This window comes from Crotalus tigris, unplaced genomic scaffold (genome assembly GCF_016545835.1).
Source record: "Crotalus tigris isolate CLP2741 ecotype Arizona unplaced genomic scaffold, ASM1654583v1 scf7180000017549.6302385, whole genome shotgun sequence".
Classification (NCBI taxonomy): Eukaryota; Metazoa; Chordata; class Lepidosauria; order Squamata; family Viperidae; genus Crotalus; species Crotalus tigris.
Genome location: NW_024096467.1, coordinates 379,759 through 400,635, shown reverse-complemented (window position 1 = coordinate 400,635; position 20,877 = coordinate 379,759). Strand labels below are relative to the sequence as shown.

Sequence of the window (20,877 nt, the reverse complement as noted above, 5' to 3'; positions counted from 1 at the left end):
TTTATTTGAGAAGGTAGTAGTGAAATATTGCACATTTCAGCCTTGTTATAAGCTTTGGTTAAAATGAATTTAATTTTTTTTTTCATATTATCAACCCTGGTCTTCTTGTAGATCTCTGGACAGCCATTTGTCTGAAATGGTATAGGGTTTCCTGCCTGAGCAGGGGGTTGGACTAGATGATCTCCAAGGTCCCCTCCAACTTTACTACTACTACTACTACTACTACTACTACTACTACTACTACTACTACTACTACTACTACTATTATTATTACCTTTCACTGGTTATTCTATGTTTTGGAAGCCTGCTTATATTGTTCCAATGTCTTCTTAGGTCAGTAATTACTTGAAGCCCAGCTATTTTTAACTGAGCTCTAATTAGCAATCAATAAACTTGATTAGTGTACACACTAGCAACAGCCTACAGTAAAGAACATGAAGAAGCAACCAAAACTCCATCTGCTATTAGAGAAAACTAATTTAATAGACATGCAAGACTGGCACATGGCACATAGCCAGCTGTGCCATAATAAAAACAGAAGAAAGGAAATGTTGAGGATTGGTTATAGTAGGAAGAGGAAGAATCATTGACTCAGTAAGAAACCATAGCAAATGGAAAGTTGTTTAAGTTTATTAAATGTGTATAGTCACTGACTATTATATCTATTAACATTACAAAAAGTAACAGCTTTAAAAAATAAAAATACACCTTAATTCAATACTGGCTGCATATGATTTAGTAAATTTTAGTTGATTTTTTTCTGGAAATAGAGTTATACTCTGTTATGATTTTATTAAAATCAGATAAAAGAAAGCATCTTTTTACTGCATCTGAACTTAGCTGAGAATTGTCTACCTTTTTCAATTTATTTCTCTGAGATTTGATAAGTATTATGAGTAATATAAAAGATAATATAGTAAATCTTCAATCTAAGAATAACCACAAAGGCAGACGCTTTGTTTAGAAATTTGCTGATATTTACCCTCAATTATAACCTTGGTCATAGCCTGTAATCTTAAAGTTGTAAATGTTTGGTTAGCTTTACAACTGGTTATACTGACGTGTGTCTTTTCAAGCTGCATGTTGTGAAATAATGTGCAGAGTTCTGGAAAACATAGGGAAATCTCTCAAGTAAGAGTGATATCTACTAAGTTCAGAGATTTATTGGATCTACACTGAATCAAGGATTTAAACTTTGCTGATAATAAATATTGCTTGGAATATACAAATACACTTTTCATTACATGTGGGAAGATTTATTTTTTAATTTATTTAATTTACTAGACCAGGGATAGGCAACCTTGGCTCTTTTATGACTTGTGGACTTCAGTACCCGGAATTCCTGAACCAGCCATGCTGACTCAGGAATTCTAGGAGTTGAAGTCCACAAGTCATAAAAGAGCCAAGGTTGCCTACCCCTGTGCTAGACTCTCTAACAAGAGAGTCAGTTTGGTGTGGTGGTTAAGGAATCAGGCTAGAAACTGGGAGAACATGAATTTTAGTCCCGCCTTAGACACAAAGTCAGTTGGATGATGTTGGTTCAGTCAGTTTCTCTCAGCCCTAGGAAGGAGGCAATTACAAACCACAATTGATATCTTGCCAACAAAACTGAAGAGATGTTTCCAGACAGTTTCCAAGAATAATGCACACACACATATACAGTTCATAAACCATCTAAATCAGAGGTCCCCAACCTTTTGGGCACCAGGGACTGATGCCGTGGAGAAAGGTTTTTCAATGCACCAGAGAGGGTGTGGTTTTGCGTACTGCCTCCATCCTGCAGATGGGGCTTCGCTTGTCTGTGTGGCCCAGTTGCTGGCATGCTGCGGACCGGTGCCAGTTCATGGACCAGGGGTTATGGACCACTGATCTAGGTGAGGGAATAGTAGGGAAACTCATAAAATTTGTAGATGACTTTTAGCTGGCAGGAACACTTAACACTCCCGAAGACAAGCTCAAAATCCAAAAAGATCTTGACAGACCTAAGCTCAGGGCCCTATCTAATAAAATGAAATTCAACGTAGATAAAAGTAAGGTTTTTACACTTAGGCAAGAAAAAACAACTGTATAATGCCAATAACTGTGAGAGGAATCTTGGAGTCTTAGCACATAATCATTTAAATATGAGCTAACAATGTGCGGTGGCAGCCAAAAAAGCCAATGCAATCCTAGCATGTATTAGTAGAGGGATAAAATCAATATCATGTGAAGGTCTAGTACTGCTTTATAAAGCCTTATTAAGACACACTTGGAATACTGTATCCTGCTCTGGTCACAACAATATAAAAAATATGTAGAGATGCTGGAAAAAGTGCAGAAAAGAGCGACAAAAATGATTAGGGGGCTGGAAGTTAAAACATACAAGGAACGGTTACAGGAATTGAGTATGTCTAGTCTAGTGGTGGCGAATCTATGGCCCGCATGCCAGAGGTGGCACTCAGAGCTCTCTCTGTGGGCACGCACGCCATTGCCTCACCAGAGTTTGCCATAGTAGCGAGCACATGGCGTTTGGAAGCGACAGGGCAGGAAGTGAGCGAGCAAGTAACATTGGCCCCCTGGAGATGCCCCAGAGATGGAAAGGACTGGCCCCTGCTGACTTGGCCCCGGCCACGCTCACCCGTCTGCCATGACCACTGCAGCCATGCCCACCCAGTGGGTCACGCCCCCGCCCCCCCTGAGGCACCACAATGCTGATGCAGTCCTGGCACTTTGTGATAAATAAGCGGGTTTGGGGTTACAGTTTGGGCACTTGTCTCTAAAAGGTTCGCCATCACTGGTCTAGTCTAATGAAAAGAAGAACATGGTAGCAGTGTTCCAATATTTGAGGAACTCCTATAAAGATGAGGGGGGTCATGCTCTTTTCCAAAGAACCAAAAAGCAAGACAAGAAACAATGAATGGAAACTATCCAAGGAGAGAAGCAACCTAGAACTAAGGAGAAATTTCCTAATGGTGAGAGCAATCAACCAATGGAATAGCTTGCCTTCAAAAGTTATGGGTGCTTCATCACTGGAGGCTTTCAAAAAGAAACTAGACAACCATTTGTCTGAAAAGGTATAAAGTCTCCTGATTGAGCAGCGGGTTGGACTAGAAGACCTCCAAAATCCCCCCAAACAAGACCATCTATCTAAAGAAAATATTCCGGTCCCCTCTCCACAAAAACACAAATAAAGAAATTGCGGCTGAATAAAAATTCCAATAATCATAAATATGATGTACCATCTGGATCTCAAGAGAAAGTTGTTCCAGAAGTCAGGCATCATGAAAGAGAATGACACCTTCTTGGAGTTATCAAATAGTTCAGTTTTAGTAAGGGTACCTAGAGCATGCCATTCAGTGAAATTAGTGGGAAGGAAAATAAGAAAATAGTTCAGCAAGAATCAAAAGTGCCCCACACCAGAGGTCAGTACTTATTAAAGTTGCCTTACAGTGTCCTCTGAGGTTATGCAAAATTTTACTTTTATTATTCCTGTTGAATTTGATTTAGTAAGCATTAAATCAATGATGGTGAACCTATCACATTCATGGCCTCTGCTGACTCCAAAAATCATGCAAGAACAGGGCATATCTTTCTCACTGTTTTTGGAAGCTGCAGAAGCTGCACTTGTTAACAGAAAGTGAACACTGCCTAAAATTAAGCGGTGCATGGGAGCAATCACCTCTACCTCAGGTCCACCCTTGGTGCTGCCACCAAGAGGCCTAGAAGGGGACAGATAGAGAATTGTTTCTATTTTGTTCCGGATGTGTGTGACATGCCAGCAGAGTCATAGTAGGCATTTTCGAAATTTTCCACTTGCCATGCCTAAAAGGTTTGTCATCTCTGCATTAAATAATAGTTCGCTTGTGTTTTATAATCCTTGCTTACATTTTACTTTGTTGCTAATACGTTACTTTCAAGATTAATTTATGTTTCTCCAATCTCTGGTAAACATGTATACACACATATACATATGCTACACTTAGCTGTATCCCTTGCCTATCTGCTGCAAATTTTAAATACATCTTTATGGTTTATTTCATTTATAACCTATCTGTGACTTTTCTGGTTCAGTTATTTTGCTCACTGGAGTGATCTTTCTCTTGAGGTGCAAAAAAATTTGATACTTAAATTTTTCATGCACCTCAAGAGGAAGATAATTCATCAGCCCTAAAACAATTCACAAAGTCTTTCTTTTGGCCCCAGCAATTCTCATTTGGGTGAAAGAAGTTTATTGCAGCTACTGCCTTTAGTGCAGGAAGTAATTCAGAAAGCTTTTCAGTTTTCTGCTTCATGGATTCATGTAAATATTGCCCAGATGAAGCATTGCCCCTTCTTTTACATGGAAGAACCCTATTTGCTTACATGAGTTTTGAACTCTCAAACATGATAACACAGTTACTATCTACAAATTAATCCTGCCTATTCTATAGAAATCAAATAAAATGATTTCAAAATTTTTGACAAAGAAACATTACAGTAATATGTACTGTATTATGAACATAGCCAGCTTACTCCAGTTATGATTAATATGCAACATGTACAGTGATATCCTTCATTTTCCATTTTTTCTCATGTTAAAATGACTTGCGTGGATAAAGACTGCAAGTTTGCCAAAACCACCTTAGGAGCGGAGCTTCACATTAAAATTAAGATCTGAACATGGTTTCTCATTTCCAAGCTCAGCTAGGTATGGCACTGTTCTTATTATTTAGTTACTCCTGCATCTGAGCCCCTGTGAAGAAGTACATCACAGAATATAATAAAGCATGCTCCCTGTTCAAGAGATGAGATTCTCAAGATGGCAACTTGTATTGCTCAAGATGAAATACTAGAAATGGATCTATGAGATTTGTCAAAACACGTATATTAAGTTCCTCTGAGAGTGAGATGGTAGTATCTAAATTTGACCTATAAATAAATAAATACATAAATAAATACTGATGGAATTAAAATTTCTTTATTCTCTACCGGACACCCTAAACCCAATCTTTCTTTTCTAGCCATGTTTAAATCTCCACAGCAGTGCCAGTTCAGGATGGTTCTCAGAAATCTCACAGAACTGTGAGGTATAAAGGGTCTTTGACACAGAACCTTATTAGTTATGCAGTTCTTTTCAGTTTCAATCTCAAGCTGTGTGCATTCTTTTTTCATCCTCCAAAAACCGTCAAGGCGTCATTTGCCCTGTACATCTGTTGGGATTAATTGAATTGCAAAGCATTCTGTCTTGAGAAACCTGTTCTCTTCGTCTACCCATTCCCATTCTCTCCAGGAGCTGGGGTTACTTATTTACAATTCTGTTTAAGTCAAATCCTTCTCATGAAAAGCAAATTTTTCAAATTATTACCAATAAATATGCACTATAAAGAGCAATACAGAGTAAAAATATAGAGTAAAATATTTCCAAGAAGCAGAAAATACTGAAAAAAAAAATGTCAAAGTAAGATACAAAAGCACAGCACACCACAGGTGTCTCTTCTACAACATAAGAAAAAAAATGATTGTGATTAAGAAAGGTAAAATACAATTTGCATGCAAACTATTTTTGATGAATCCATCGTATTTCAGGCACATTATAAGAAGGTTCATTTTCAACTTTAGGAATAAAAGCCTGAATATTAAGTGTACCAGTTTCATTGACAATAAATTTTAACTTTAAGAATGTCTTCTAGTATGACATCCCAAGGACAAAATAGTAGCCACCAAGATCCAAGATCTTAATTAGATGTTTTCATTAACAAACTCAATAGCCAGACAGTGTTTTATAGAATTCTCTTCTCCTATGAGCTCAAAACAAAAAAAAAAGGAAAAAAACCCCCAATGATTTCAGAATATTAGGAGGGTCCAGATATTTGGAAAGTGCAGATATGAGAGACAAAAATATGATTTTGGTATCTGGATTATTATTATTTATCAATGGAATACAAATGAATTCCTGCCTACACTTAACTACCATGTCACATGAATTAAACTGTCTGTTGCATTATATTTATGAAAAGCCACTCTTCCAAATGCTTTAAACTTTTCAAGTACACTCAATAATAGGTATTCCTTTATTGTTTTCTTGTCTTTTAAAAACCTGCCAAACAATAAAGCAGTTCATCTCATGCTTCAACCTTTCCTGACATTTCTGTTGAGAGAAATAATGTAATACATATGTAAACAGCAAAGGAGAATCCTATTCAATTTGTTTACTGCTTTTTTAAAAAAATCTGCTTGATGCATTTCTATTATCTATTTTAGGAAGCCTCTTTGTGCAAAAGAAACACCAAACTAGTTTTTACGATTTCTCTTTTAAATCTTATGAGAGTAACTTAGAATTCAACTATCTAGTAGGGAATTAACAGCAATTTGTCTGGAATGGTAAATCATCTCAATGGCAAATCAGACAACTTCTATTTGATCACAGAACCTTTCTGGAAGCTACGATAAAACCTTCGGTAAAATAATTTATGATGCCCATAATAGGATAAATGTGACCAAAACCAATTTTAAGCCAAAACTGTAGCTCTTAGTTAAATGTGAACAGTATCTTCTGTCTCCAAACTCTAATGCAAACTACTTGCTAGAAATCAAACCTGATTAATTTTTTGGCTAAAAATGTTTTGTACACTAAATGGGATAAATGTATTCCATGGCTTAGATTTAAAAGCATATCTTAAAGATCAAATGTGTAGCAGGAAAAGCCTGATTTAGAATGGCTCAACCAAAGTCATCTTATCATTGGCCCATAACTTTATTCTTTCAGAGAAGTATCAGAGATGAGTGGGTTAAGTGTACATCTAGTCACACTGTTGTGGACATTCAACATTCAAATTATAGAAGAGGTATTTTATATATGCATTTTTAATTGCTTTTCAGCCGGTTCGCACCATTTCAACAGAACTGGTAGCTAATTTTTTGTTGCCCAAGCCCATAATGGACTTCCGGAAACAACATCCACACAGAGAACCGGTTGTTCACATATTTGAATCCCACCACTGCTCTTATGCCTCGTTACAGGGCCCCTTCGTGTTCAAAGTTCTCTATTCTTTTAACCATATTCAAACAAATGTTTACTCACGTAATACTTCATCTGATAAGGTGAGTCAAATCTCTTGATTCTGTCTCTAGCCTTCTTCTCTTGCCGAATAGCTTTCCAGATTGATATATTCCGCTTACCCGGCAGTTTCTGTATTTTTGCAAGTATTGTTGGGAATACAGAAGATAGAATAAGTAGGATATATACTTTCCGTCTCCCAAACTCTAATAATTCTCCTGGGAATTCTATAGTCCACTCCATTTTTATTGTTATATCAAAATCTTGTAGATTTTTTCCTGTTTGCATTGGATTATAATTCTTTTCATTTGTAGCTTCATCAATATGATCATGTTCTTCCAATTTGTGTTCGGTTATCTAATTTGTTTGTTCATTCACCATCATTTTCTGGGTGTTTTTTGATTGTAGATTTAGATTGGAGATGTACTTATTTATGTTGTCAAAGTTGTTTTGGATTTCCTTGTGGTTTATACCTATTGTCTTTTGTATCTGTCATAACATTGTGTACATTTCCTCTTAGAAAGTATTTGTCTTGCCTTGAAATATTACTTCTGAAAGTGTTTGATGTTGCAGGCTAAGTCCTTCAGGAGTGAATACTGAGTATGGTGTCCTGTCATTTGTTGATAAGTGTATGGTATCCATGTTATCTCCCCCCTTCAAATAGTCTTTCATCAATATTTTAATTCAGGGGTTAATTATCAATCAGTCAAAATTGCAACTCAATATGTTAAGCCACCTTGAGTCCTTCCTGTAGATTCTCCTCTAAAAGATTAGCCAAGAGTCAAAGTTTTTCTTTTTCTCTAAACAATTCTTAGATTTAGTCAACAGTTCAGATATTTTTCTTTCAGACACTTTTTAATCTTATGGCTGGCGCAGCTCTTACTTTGTTCCCAGCTGTCTTCAAGGTCACTTAAAATGTAAAGGAACATTTTGTTTCCTAGGTGTCCTGCCAGTTTCTGAGTCATTATTGTTACTGTTCTGTGCTCTGATTCTCCACTAGAAGTCAGTAGTTATTCATTTTCCATTTTTTTCAGACAAAAAATTATATATGATATCCATAAAAATACGACTCCCAGGCATAATTATAAATGAAATAAATAATATGCGACCACCAGGAGAATTTAAGTAAGAAAAATACTTTACTAAAAACTGCCAAGCTTTTGTTGGGAACTCCCAACATTGTCAGGGCTAAAAATCATGTCATGAATGGGCGAAAAACCACAGAGGAAGAATGCTCCTATTTACAGTTAGATCCTTTCCAGGAGGAGTGTAAAGGACCCGCCCTGGACAGGGATAAAGACCACCAACGGATAAAACAACGAAAGGCGGCTAATATAGAGAACGCCATGGTGGGGGATGGAAACATAAGCACCAAAATGCACAATGCCTGGACAAGCGCTACCCATATGGTTAAGGGACAGGAGAATACAGAACAGGGAAAAAACATTGATCCACAATCAAAAGGGGTGAAAAGCACCTGGAGCCCTAATGGAACGAAGACCAACACTAAGAGAGAATCTAATGCCCCTGAGACCCGTAGCAGAAAGAAGGATGTAATGGGAGTTAATACCATCGGAGGGGAGGAGGGTATGAAGGTGTTAATAAATCCAAATGTTGATAACGAAGGGGCAGGTAGGAAGATCCGAAAGAATGACAGAAGAGAACATAACATCAGAGAAACATCTGGAACACAAATTGACCGGCTAGGGTCGGTGATGCAGTCTAGGAGCCGGATGCAAACGCCAGCCAAACCTATTTAAGTCATCCTTGTTAACTGGCTTTTTAGCCCTGACGATGTTGGGAGTTCCCAACGAAAGCTTGGCAGTTTTTAGTAAAGTATTTTTCTTACTTAAATTCTCCTGGTGGTCGCATATTATTTATTTTATATATATATATATATATATATATATATATATATATATATATATATTCAAGAATATTGGTAAAAATGCGACTCCCGGGCATAATTATGAATAAAAGAATAAAACACGATCACCGGGAGGTAAGAATACTTTACTAAAAATATACTTATACTAAAAAGTTGCCAAGCTTTCGCTGGGGGAACTCCCCAGCATCGTCAGGGCTAAAAGGCCATTGCAATAAAGGTGGTTTAAGTAGGTTCAAGTAACGTTTGCGCACGACTCCTAGACCGTGTTACTGGCCCTGATTGGCCCGCTGATAACCAAGATGTGTCTATAACGTTATGTTCTTTTCTTCGGATGCCCTTCCCTATCCCTCCATGTGAGCGGGTTGTCATTCTATGCTTTCTCTCCCCTCTCCATGTGAGATGCTCCTCCTTGTTGCTATGGGCAACCGCACACTCCGAGATTTTAACATTAAGTCTTTTAGGTGTTCCGGCTCCACTGGTATTGCTTCCTCCCTCCTGGGGGGGTATGAGCCTCACATGGGGTTGTTGGGCGGTGCGCAGATCGTCTGTATCGAGCACACCCTCCCTTTCTTTCTCCGTGCACGGGGAGTCCATAGCCTCTATTCCAGCGTCCACATGTTGGGGTGGGAGACTCTCTCGCCGCGCGGTCCGACGCCGGTCACCTGGCAAGGGGGTGTTGATGGTATAGTTATTTACATCCGTATGCAGGCGTTCCCGATGATGGGGGGGGTGCGGCTTCCTGTCCATAACGCCGCAAGTGTTGGTATGATCGCTTGCGATGTAATGAGTGGTAATTCGAGTCACATGGAGAGGGGAGAAAAAGCATAGAATGACAACCCGCTTGATCTGCAAGGGGAGGAGTAATGAGAGCGGTTTGAGTGCCAAACAACGGGAGGGAACAGATGTAAGGAAGACTGGGGTGGGGAATAAAGACACGATTACTGAGGCATACCATACTCAGATAAGAGCTGCGGACACGACAAAGAAGGGGAGAGGTATACAATTGGGAAGGGATATTAACCCACAGTTAGTGGAACCCTATCCCCATCATAAGACACAAGAAAACATCAGATCGAATCCTCCCCCCGACATGGCAGGCAATGATATTATTGGAAGAGGAGGGGATGCAAGGTCACTAACGCCTCCAAAGACCAGTAGTGGAGGAATAGGGAAGGGCATCCGAAGAAAAGAACATAACGTTATAGACACATCTTGGTTATCAGCGGGCCAATCAGGGCCAGTTACACGGTCTAGGAGCTATGCGCAAACGTTACTTGAACCTACTTAAACCATCTTTATTGCAATGGCCTTTTAGCCCTGACGATGCTGGGGAGTTCTCCCAGCGAAAGCTTGGCAACTTTTTAGTATAAGTATATTTTTAGTAAAGTATTCTTACTTCAACCCTCCCGGTGATCGTGTTTTATCCAGCAGTTTTTTTAGTTTCTAGATTTGTCCAGGCTATAATATTTTAAATTTAATTTCAGTCTATTTCTTTTTCCCTTAGTATTAATTCGCTGCTTCCTTCTATAAGGGAATGGGGATATAGTCTCCTCCAATTACTTTTGGAGGTTTTCTTGCTTTGGGGGTCTTTTCCAAGGATTCAGTTAATAGAGAGAAAAGAGAAGATCAATACTCTCACCAGTTCCAAGCATGCTGTTCACCATTGTTCTTGTTTGTGCTCTTGGACTTTGGCTGCAGGTAGTTTGGGCTGGACCCTGATGCAATGCCAGCCTGTCTCCTATTCGGTCATGATCAACGGAGCACCTCTCCTTCATGGTCACCTCTTTGGGTGACTTCAGATCCATTTAGGGTCCCCCTGGCAAGACAAAATTGGCCACGGGGAGCGGAGCTTTGCTATTCCGTGGCCGTGCGCTATGGCGCAAAACCAGAAGTCTGGGTTATAGGTTCTTTTTGCATGAAGACTGATGCAAAGAATGAGTTAAGCAGCTCTGCTTTCTCTCTACTGCCCGTTACTTCCTTACCACCTTCTTTCTTAAGCGGGCTGATTGTTTCATTGACTTTTTCCTTGTTATTTATATGTTGAAAGAAATTTTTTTATTATCTTTGACTTCTGTTGCTAATCTTTGCTCATTTGGAGCCCTTGCTTTCCTGACTCTCACTTTTGGAGGATTTTTGGCTTCAGCTGCTTGTAGCTTGGGCTAGACTCTGGAGTGATGCTAGCCTTTCTTCTGTTGGTTTCTGGACAGCTTTCCCTGAACGACCGGAATGACCGCTATTTCTCCACAGTCAGCAGGGCTTCTCTCCTTCTTTGCCACTTCTCCAGGGTGAGTTTAGGCCCATTTAGGATTCCCAAACAATCAGCCATAGGGTGCGGAGCCCCGCGATCCCTCGGCTATTTGCAGTACTGTGCAAACGTGAAGCCCCTCAATCCTTGCCAGGTATTCCTTGTGAGGAGAGATGGGGCGACCTTCTCCCAAGCAGCCAAGCAACCCTCCTTTGAACTTACCTCTGCTCTGCTCTCCGTGACTTTGAATCGAGTGGGGAAGGGAGCTATTTCTCATTAGAGGGTATCAAATGCCTCTCAGAACCACTGCCTGTCTGCAGCCGACCCTTGTGTCTGTGAGGGCAGGCAGCTCTCCATCAGGTCGACCACCTCTCCCAATGTCTGAGAGGCCTGGGACAGCCCCTGGCCTCTCCAAACATGCCAAGGGAGACGTGCCATCCCTGTCAGACGGTCCCAGTTCCAACTCCTCCTCCTCCTCTAAAACAGGATCTGGAAGGGGCCATGACATAATTAAATAATAAAATTAGGATCCATACGCTCCTAATACAATATGTCTATGTCTATGTGAATACATATTTGGCTATGCAAAAGAATCTCTGTACATTGAATTACTTTGCAGACTAAGTGGGCATGTAGAACACTTTATAGGCTAGGAAAATGGAGTTAATAAAATAGTCCTTCAAATCATCACTCAACTCACAGCTCTCTTCATCTGTACTACATTTGGATATGCATCTCCATCTATGGTCCTGCACAATTATTCTATTTAAGAGCTACATTAGAACAAAGCAACATCAAACTTGCACTTCATGGAACTAGTAAGTCAGATCTATAAATATTTTCTTCTTCTTAATCATATATCTTCCCAGGAAAGTTTAACATTATCTCCTTATGAAGAGAATTCTGTGTTTTGACATTCCACTTGTTAGGGAAAGACTCCTATGAATTGAGCAGAATTCTTGGTCACTGCATAAACCTATCCATATAATATTCTTGATAGTAATAAACACATAGTTTGCCACTGTCCTCTACCAAGATACTTTCTGATTTGCCAGTCTATCCAATAACTTCTCACCCAGAGGGTAGTGGGGAAATCAGCCAAGTGCAGCTATTTCCTATCCCTATGTTCAATGGAATACGTAAATTTACTGTTATATAAGGGAGGGAATACTAGAATGTGATTAAAGTATGGTTTTTTAGGGACAGAGCCATCATTCTACAACTGTATAAACTGAATCATCAGTAACTGGAAGAAAATTATAAGTGCTTTGCTAACAGTCTTGAACTGTGATTAAGTATCTAATGTAATTCATTCTGTGGAGAAATGGGTGTTGTAAAATCAGTGTCTAACTGCAATGACATAACCTAATAATTTTGTAGGAGTGCAGAACGCAGTTGTTTCATATGTTTCAATTCAAGCAGCATATTCTTGTTTTATGTCCTTTGTAATATTCAGGATTCACTATCTACTGAAATGAATATGGCATAACCCTATACTCCAATGTAAGAAGCTCATCATCATGTCAGAGCAAACAGAAGAACCTGGCAATTATTTTCTGTTTAAAAAGTTATAAGTAATTAACATTTTGCATTGGGCAAAATGTTATGCACCAATACAAAGGTCAATTATTATGCTCTATATGCCTTAGCAGATAGTAATTATTATCATTGGTAGGGGGGAATCACCATTGAACACAGCTGGGAGTCAACTGACTTTAAATAATCCAAGATCAGAAATTTTCTGATTTGAAGCTGGGTATCCTTGATAGTTCAAAAGCATTTAACCATCAATCCTTCCTGTGACTTTTCTGCATCTTTGAATGCACCTTTTGATGTTTTCCCAAGAGTCCTGGGAAGGAAGAAGTGTTATATCAACCTACTTCTCTTGCATATAAAGATTTATTAGGTGTGAAGTGATGAATTACCATATGTTGGAACATGACAGTATCTCCGTGTAACACACTTTAAAGGGAAAAGTAATTTCTTTTATTGCATATTTTTGAGATGAGCTCAGGTCAGCTAGGTGCTACCAGTTAGCTGATCTGGAGATGTAAAAAAGAAGACTTAGTAGAAAGAAATAGATGTAGGAAAAATACAGATTTACAAAGCTGTTGAAAAATATTTTCCATTTATAAATTTTTCTATAATTTTATCTGAGAAGTATTTGATAAAGTCAACCTTAATTATAAATCGCAGTCTGGGTCCTACATAAAAGAAATCCATTTTCCATTTAAAACCAACATTCACCCATCTTAAGAAAGAGGGAATTCAGACCATTTTTTTTTTAATTTTACAAGAATACAGTACGGATAGTCTTTAAAGTCCCCATAAATCAAACTTACTTTAAAGAAATTCTACCTTTACTTTATATGTCCAATATTAGATTAATAACTAAATGATATAGCCTAAATAGTCTTTCAGATTTTTCTAAAAATGATATTTTTGCTACTAATGTTTTTGGTTCAACTAATTATTGCAAAATAAATAAAATAACCCAAACTCTCTGAATTACAGAACACAAAACAATGAACCACAGGACAGATATCAAACTAAATGTCAAATTTAGTATACTCCCACAGTATACCAGTGGTGAGATTCAGCCGGTGCGCACCATTTCGGCAGAACCGGTAGCTAATTTTTTGTTGCCCAGACCCAGAATGGACTTCCTGAAGCGGCATCCACACAGAGAACCAGTTGTTCACATATTTGAATCCCACCATTGCAGTATACTATTTATTAATACTGACAAACTGTAATGAGAAATAATTAAAAACACAAATTTGAAGTATACTATATATGTTGGATTTTTGAACCCATGAGAAGTAACTACCTCTCTTAATTCTCACTTAACAGGATTCTGAACACAATTTCTCAACTATATGAATTTTCAAAAAAAGATTATTAGTCAATTATGTAACTAATACACAATTCATATTATGATAATATTATTTCAACTTTTCTGAAGCTATGTATTAAGTTACAAGCCATCCATACTAGATATTCTAAGGGTGCTTATGGAAGAATGAAAGTGCAGCAACTAACAGGTACAAAGACTAAGTTTTGGACATCGCCACTCTGCATATAGATTCCTTACAAAATCTACACTAATGTATTATATCTTTGAAGGTGTTTTTTTCCAGTGTAAAGAAAAGCTTTGGTTTAAAACCCTTTCAAAACCTTAATTTTCCATATCTCTTGGAAGGATATAAACTGAAAAAAAGACATGCTACACAATGTGTATCTCTGCGTGCACTGTACTAATCCTTAAAAGACTTGCTTTATAATGCACAAATATGTATACCAAGCAATCTTTTTGCATTAATAACATAGAACTGTCTTTCATGCTCATATGGAAGCTGTTTCTGGTTGTCTCCACATGAAGGTGGATGTGTCCTATCAAATAAATCAATGCTTCAAAAGACTTTCATATGTCCAGAAAATATCTAGCAAATTGCAGTTATTCATGCTTGGTAATTTCCACACATCATCCATGCCAAACAGTAGCTTTTCCTATGATCATCTTAATTTTCTCAATAGCTGGCATTTTGCCATATGAGATTTCTGAAAAATCAGGGTCACTGACTTCAAGTGTCAAGCTACAAAGTTTTTTTTTTTTTTTAAGGACTGCCATAGTGCTTCTAGCTCTACAGTTGCCAGGGAGGAGGGAAGAGCTTGCGATCCACAGGTGTTCCCTATCAGTGTGAGAGCTGAGGCCACTAAAAAGATGTTTTAGAGAAATGAAGTTTTTTACTCATAACAAATGCTGGAAGATTAATTGGACAATGTGACCTGGACTGTAAGAGAGAGGAGAGAATATCTTACTCTTTTAATTATCTATTTCCTGCCATATTGTCAGAGCTAGCTTTCCTTCTATCGTACTGGTATGCTATGTCTAATAAAGTTTACATTAGAGATCATCGTTTCTCTGATGTTTTCATTGGGCTTTTCAGCTGGAACTTAACACCAAGATCTTGATAACTCAATTTCTTTAACGTGATATTTCTTGATTTATTTTTGTTCTGGACCAGTTATGTAATCATCTGATCACAGTATATACTTGGGAATTGTGTTATTGTGTTTAGCATTTATAAGGTTAATGATGTATTATTGAATGAATTGTATGTTAGAATATCTGTCTCCTTAAGAGATGGCTTATGAGTAATGTAGTTTTAGCTGTTCAGTGAATCCTATGTTAACAAGTCAGTGGGAGGGGCTACTAAGTTCATCACAGGATATCCTGGCTACGTGCCAGTTTGGAATGTCTTTGTGTGAGATGAGCATGGGATTGCAGGAGGACAGACACTGTCCTAATTCATGCTAGAAGTTGATATGAAGGAATTATTGTTTCTACCGACGTAAATGGACAAATGTAAAGCTTCTGGATGCATCTTCAGAATGTAAGTTTCTGTAAAGGATTCCCGGATTAAATATTTGTTTAAAACCATTTTGTTGAGTTAACTGCCTGAATTTGAGTTACAAAGCATCTTAATGCAGGTTCCAGAACAATTTTACAAATTGCACTTAATTTCCTGGCAAATCATATATATGGAGCCACCTTGATGCAAATAAATAAATACAGTAATGTAATATGCATTTTTGGAAGACCTCCCCCCTGCACATACATATCTCAAAATACATAATACAAGTATTCATTTCCTTGCTAAAACTATTTATATTTTGCATAAGAGAAGAGTGGAGGTATCAGATATGAGATTTACTATTATATGCTTTGGGCATTCAGAGAAGGCACTGTTATTGTTGTATAAACTATAACCAAGGGTTCCAATTACAAGAATAGAGTCACAGCTTTCCTGATCACTTCTAATGTTCATCCATTGTAAATCAATCAGAGAAGAAAGCTAAATAATATTTTGTAGGAGAAGCAGTCTCTGCTTACTGTTGGTATTATTCCAACTAGTTTGGATTTCTTTCAATCTATTCATACTCAATAACTTGAATCCTGAATCATAACTGAAGCTTTAGTGCTTTGTAACTGCTTCTGAATGCTTAGTTCATGAAATATAAAAATGAGTATCATCCACATACATACAAAGCCCATCTCCAAAGCTCTGGATAATGTCTGTGAACGGCTCATGTTGACATTAAGTTGAATTTATGTAAAAGTGAGGTTTGTAGAAAATGTTTTCGGTCCCTAGTTGGCTAACTTCAAAATCCCTAATAATGAGTTGCTGAGAGAAAAATTGCATGAACAATTCAGTTGTACACATATCTGGTCTTCTAAAGCATTGAAAATGAATTGTTTCCTCTTCAACTTGTGTACAATGCTGTTATACTTGTGTATAACTGAGAAGGCTCTTGGCCAAGCTCAAAATATATTTTAAGACTACCTGAAGAGGAAAATGTCACTTAGATGTGGTTTCTTTACTATGACATTGCTAATTAGACTTGCTCAGAAGTGCACTTTTGAGAAAGGTCCAGCACTGATAAATAATCAATTTTCTTAAGAAAGGAAAGATGACTACATTTAAACAATATGCTATACTTTCTTGGCTTTAATAAATTCTCTCAGTCTCTCTAGAAATATACCTCTACCCACAATTCTTGAATTTGACAAAATGGACTTTGAGCCCAAAAAACGCTTTGTGAATTTTTTCCTTTTTTCAAATTCATGCACTCGGATATTAGACAATAGGAGAAATTTAGAACTTTTTAAAAGAAGTCTGAAATAGAAGAAAGAAAATACTGTTACTTAAATTATCTGCTGCACAACAAAAATGAAATAGTTTGTTTAGTTTGAACCAGGAGTGTTGTGGCAAAGAACAATATTATTCGGGGAGTTAATAATATCTTCTGAATGCTATTATGATACCATTCATAATGGCATAACTCTGGAACAAAAATCTAAGCTCTAATGCAGGGGTGTAAAACTGCTGGCCAATGGGCCGGACATGTCACATGGAAGCCGCACCCACCCCATTGCCAGCAATGGCAAAACAATCCCGATATGTTGTGCGATGTCACATGATGTCACGAGTTTGACATGTCTGCTCTAATGAATTGTTTATAGTTGCAATAGTGAATATTGGGCATATTTTTTTGTCCTTTGAAGTCTTAATTAGAATGGAAATGAACAATTCTTTATTCAGAATCAATCAATCAAATGAGAAAGAACATAATTTCTTGTTTGCACCAAGTGTTTCTAAGTTGAATTAAAGTACAGTGAGAGGCCAGTTCCTCACCACTCCTAATATTAATTACACTTTTGAGACATACATACATAAATAATATCTTAAAGAATAATTAACAAACACTTTTAGTGAGTTTCAGGAGACTGATGTCTTGACTAGCACTCCCAGAATAATTAAGTACCTTTTTTTTCTCAAATCATAGGGTCATGTTTTTAGAAAATAAGTTTAATTTCCAGAGGGCACCTAAAGCAATAAAAAGTCTTGTGCACTTTAAAGCCTATTATTATCTGATAAGGTTTCATGAAAAACTATATACCATAATATAGAACATAAAATGTATTATGATAGTACTGGCTAGGAGCTGTATTCCCCAATGTTGTGAACATTTTCCTGGTTTTGCTCTTTATTTTATATTTGATGTTTGAATTAGAGACTCTGAAATTCTAATGTCTCTAGTCCTAGTGTATAATGGCAAGTAAGCAAAATTGTTCTGTTTTTATAGTGGAAAACTATTTTTCATGAATTCCTCTTTGCTTTCTTGCCTTTCTTTAATATAAACTTTAAATCTTCATGGGAATAAGGACAAGAGCTAATTGATTTTAATGGGCCACACCCATAAAAACAGTTCATCCCCTATGATACATGCTTTTGGGGCTTCTGTAGAGAAAAACTAATGCATGTTGTAGATAACATGGACAGGTGGGGGAGGGATTCTGCCACATTGTTAGAACTCAAGATTATCTATGAGACCAAGTTCTAGAAAATTCAGAAGCAACAGATTAAAGTCCCCCTCCTCACAGTGAATAATAAAGCTGGGGAATTTGTTTTAGAAATAAAACCCAATTTTGGATGAGATCCATAGAGGATCAGAGTATATAAGCTGAAAAAAATATAAGCACAGAGATCAATATAACCAAGAAATAGGGCCCTAACTATACTTGGAGCCCCAAGCAAGAATGATATTTAGAGTTACTTAACAGTAGTTTCCTTTATTGTTCTTCACATATAGACAGAATCTTGCTAGACCAGGGGTGTTTAACTGCCAGCCTGTGAGCTGGATGTGTCATGGCGAAACCATGCCCACCCCATTGTCGGCAATAAAAAAAGTCATGATACATTGCAAGTCACATAACATTGTGAGTTTGACACCCCTGTGCTTGACTAAAGCAACTATTAGCATAACTACATATATACTCTGGGAAAAGCTAGGGAGGAGCTGCTTTAAGCTCTTTCTGCCAATCAGTCTTTCCAAGCTCCACTGCCTCTTTGCCTTCTGGAAAGCAGCCTCTCCCTTCTGGGAATCCAGAATAATTCCAACAATCTCTTCAGGTATTCACTTCTCTCCTGCCTCCCCAGCAATTTCTCCTGGGATGTCTGCACCTTGCTGATGTGTGCAGCTCAAGAGCAAGCAGCAAGTAGTAGTAGAAGTAGTAGTAGTAGTAATAATAATAAAAAGTTGGAAGGGACCTTGGAGGTCATCTAGTCCAACCCCCTGCTCAGGCAGGAAACCTTATATCATTTCAGACAAATGGCTGTCCAGGCTCTTCTTAAAAACTTCCAGTGTTGGAACATTCACCGCTTCTGGAGGCAGGTTTTTCCTCTGTCTAATTGTTCTGTCAGGAAGTTTCTCCTTAGTTCTAGGTTGCTTCTCTCCTTGAACTTATCATACTGGGCATGCTCAGCAGACAGAATATTTAAGTTTTCATAGGAAAATGTTCTCTTGGTAGAAACAACTGTAGCATCTGGCTTCCATATTGTGACATTTAGAATCTAGGTATTTATAATCCCGGCTTGTTTTCTTAACCATGATCTCATCCTTCCCTTGATCAGAAATTTTCAGCTTGACTTTAAACTGCTTGACTTGGAAATTCACACCTTGCTCATCTAGGTCTCAGCTAGGATTTGCAGAAGCAAGTCTTTCCCTTAACACTCTGTGCTAGTGGGAGGAGGAGAAAGAGGAGGAGACATGAAAAGGCCAGCAGAGCTGGGGCCATCCTAATCTAGGGAGAATTTTCTAGAGGGCAGGGACTATGATGGAAAAAGAATATCTCCAAGTATTTGCCAGCCAACATTCCTTAGCTGATGGAATAAATCAGAATGACTTGGTAGATATATCACGTAAGCTCAGGTAAACCATTTCCAAGTCATGAAGGGTTTTAAAAGTGATAACTAACACCTTGAATTGCACCTGGAGGTAAACTGGCAATCAATGTAGCTGATGCAATAGGGATATTACATGTGTCAAATATCAACCTCATTTATTATCATTCAACTGTGTTCTGCATCAGTTGAAGTTTCTGAATGCTCTTCAAGGGAAGCCCCATGTAGAATGCATTGCAGTAATCCAGAAAAGAGGTCACAAAGCCATGAGTAATCTTCCTGTGAACTTCCTAACTGCAATCCATTGGCCTTGTGGGACACAAAATGTTGGACTTAACTGTATTCTTATTTTGATCAAGCAGGGCTTTTCTTAAATTCTTATATTTTTGTATAACATCCCAAAAAAATTTAGCAGTGCCTTCAACATGAACTTCTCCATGGATTCTTTATTTAATGTGCAAAATTAAGCTTTCAAGGCAATATATTAAGGCAATTTCAACTCATGCAAATTTATTTTCTTCCCTCAGTTACTAACACAATTTATATTTTCTTCTTCTCTCCTTCCTTTAGTTGTTAATGTTATAAAGTAAACCAAATAAAAACAAGGTTCCACTTTCATAAGAGCTCTTCATCAATCCAAGCAAGAAAGCAAGCAGATAGGCTATGGGAAGGAAAGAAAAACGAGGCTGCTGTCATGCTTACATCTTATCACTAGTTTAGATGAAATAAGTTTGCTCTGCAGACATAGGCAAAGAAATTCTCATTCATAAAAGTAGGGTTGGATAAACTCAGTTCCCTCTTGCATTTGATAAGTCAATTTTCATTTTTTCTTATTTTTTAATGAAATAAAACTAGGTGAAGGATGTAAAAGAATGCAAACCAGTTCATTGTACCCACTTTGTTTATATCAGCATTCTTTGAATGGGATTAATTTCATGGCCTAATTAAATTGAACAGTTATAATCATAATTACTGAATGCATGTAACAGAAATGTAGGAAGCTAAATGAAAAAAATAAATGTACTTTTCTTTCACCAACTTATTAACCTGCCTATAATTTCCATCATTTAAGTAGAAACAACTGCATAGTGGATTTTTGAATTTAGAATTTGGGTTATACAGTGGGGCAAAAAAGTATTTAGTCAACCACCAATTGTGCAAGTTCTCCCACTTAAAAAGATGAGAGAGGCCTGTAATTGTCATCATAGGTAGACCTCAACTATGAGAGACAAAATGGGAAAACAAATCCAGATAATCACATTGTCTGATTTGGAAAGAATTTTTTTGCAAATTATGGTGGAAAATAAGTATGTGGTCACCTACAAACAAGCAAGATTTCTGGCTCTCACAGACCTGTAACTCTTCTTTAAGAGGCTCCTCTGTCCTCTACTCATTACCTGTATTAATGGCACCTGTTTGAACTTGTTAGCAGTATAAAAGACACCTGTCCACAACCTCAAACAGTCACACTCCAAACTCC

General features: G+C 37.6%; 1 protein-coding gene across 13 annotated transcripts in view; it reads right to left on the bottom strand.

Moving 5' to 3' along the window:
• PLXNB2 (plexin B2) overlaps positions 1 to 20,877 on the bottom strand; it is a 404,398-nt gene that overhangs the window by 107,957 nt on the left and 275,564 nt on the right. Inside the window, exon 1 of one of the 13 annotated variants that reach the window (XM_039338578.1) lies at positions 14,422 to 14,426. The exons of the other annotated variants lie outside the window; for them this stretch is intronic. The gene's annotated coding sequence lies outside the window, so the exon portion shown is untranslated. Of the gene's footprint in view, positions 1 to 14,421; positions 14,427 to 20,877 lie in introns of those variants that run through there. 13 annotated transcript variants of the gene reach the window in all.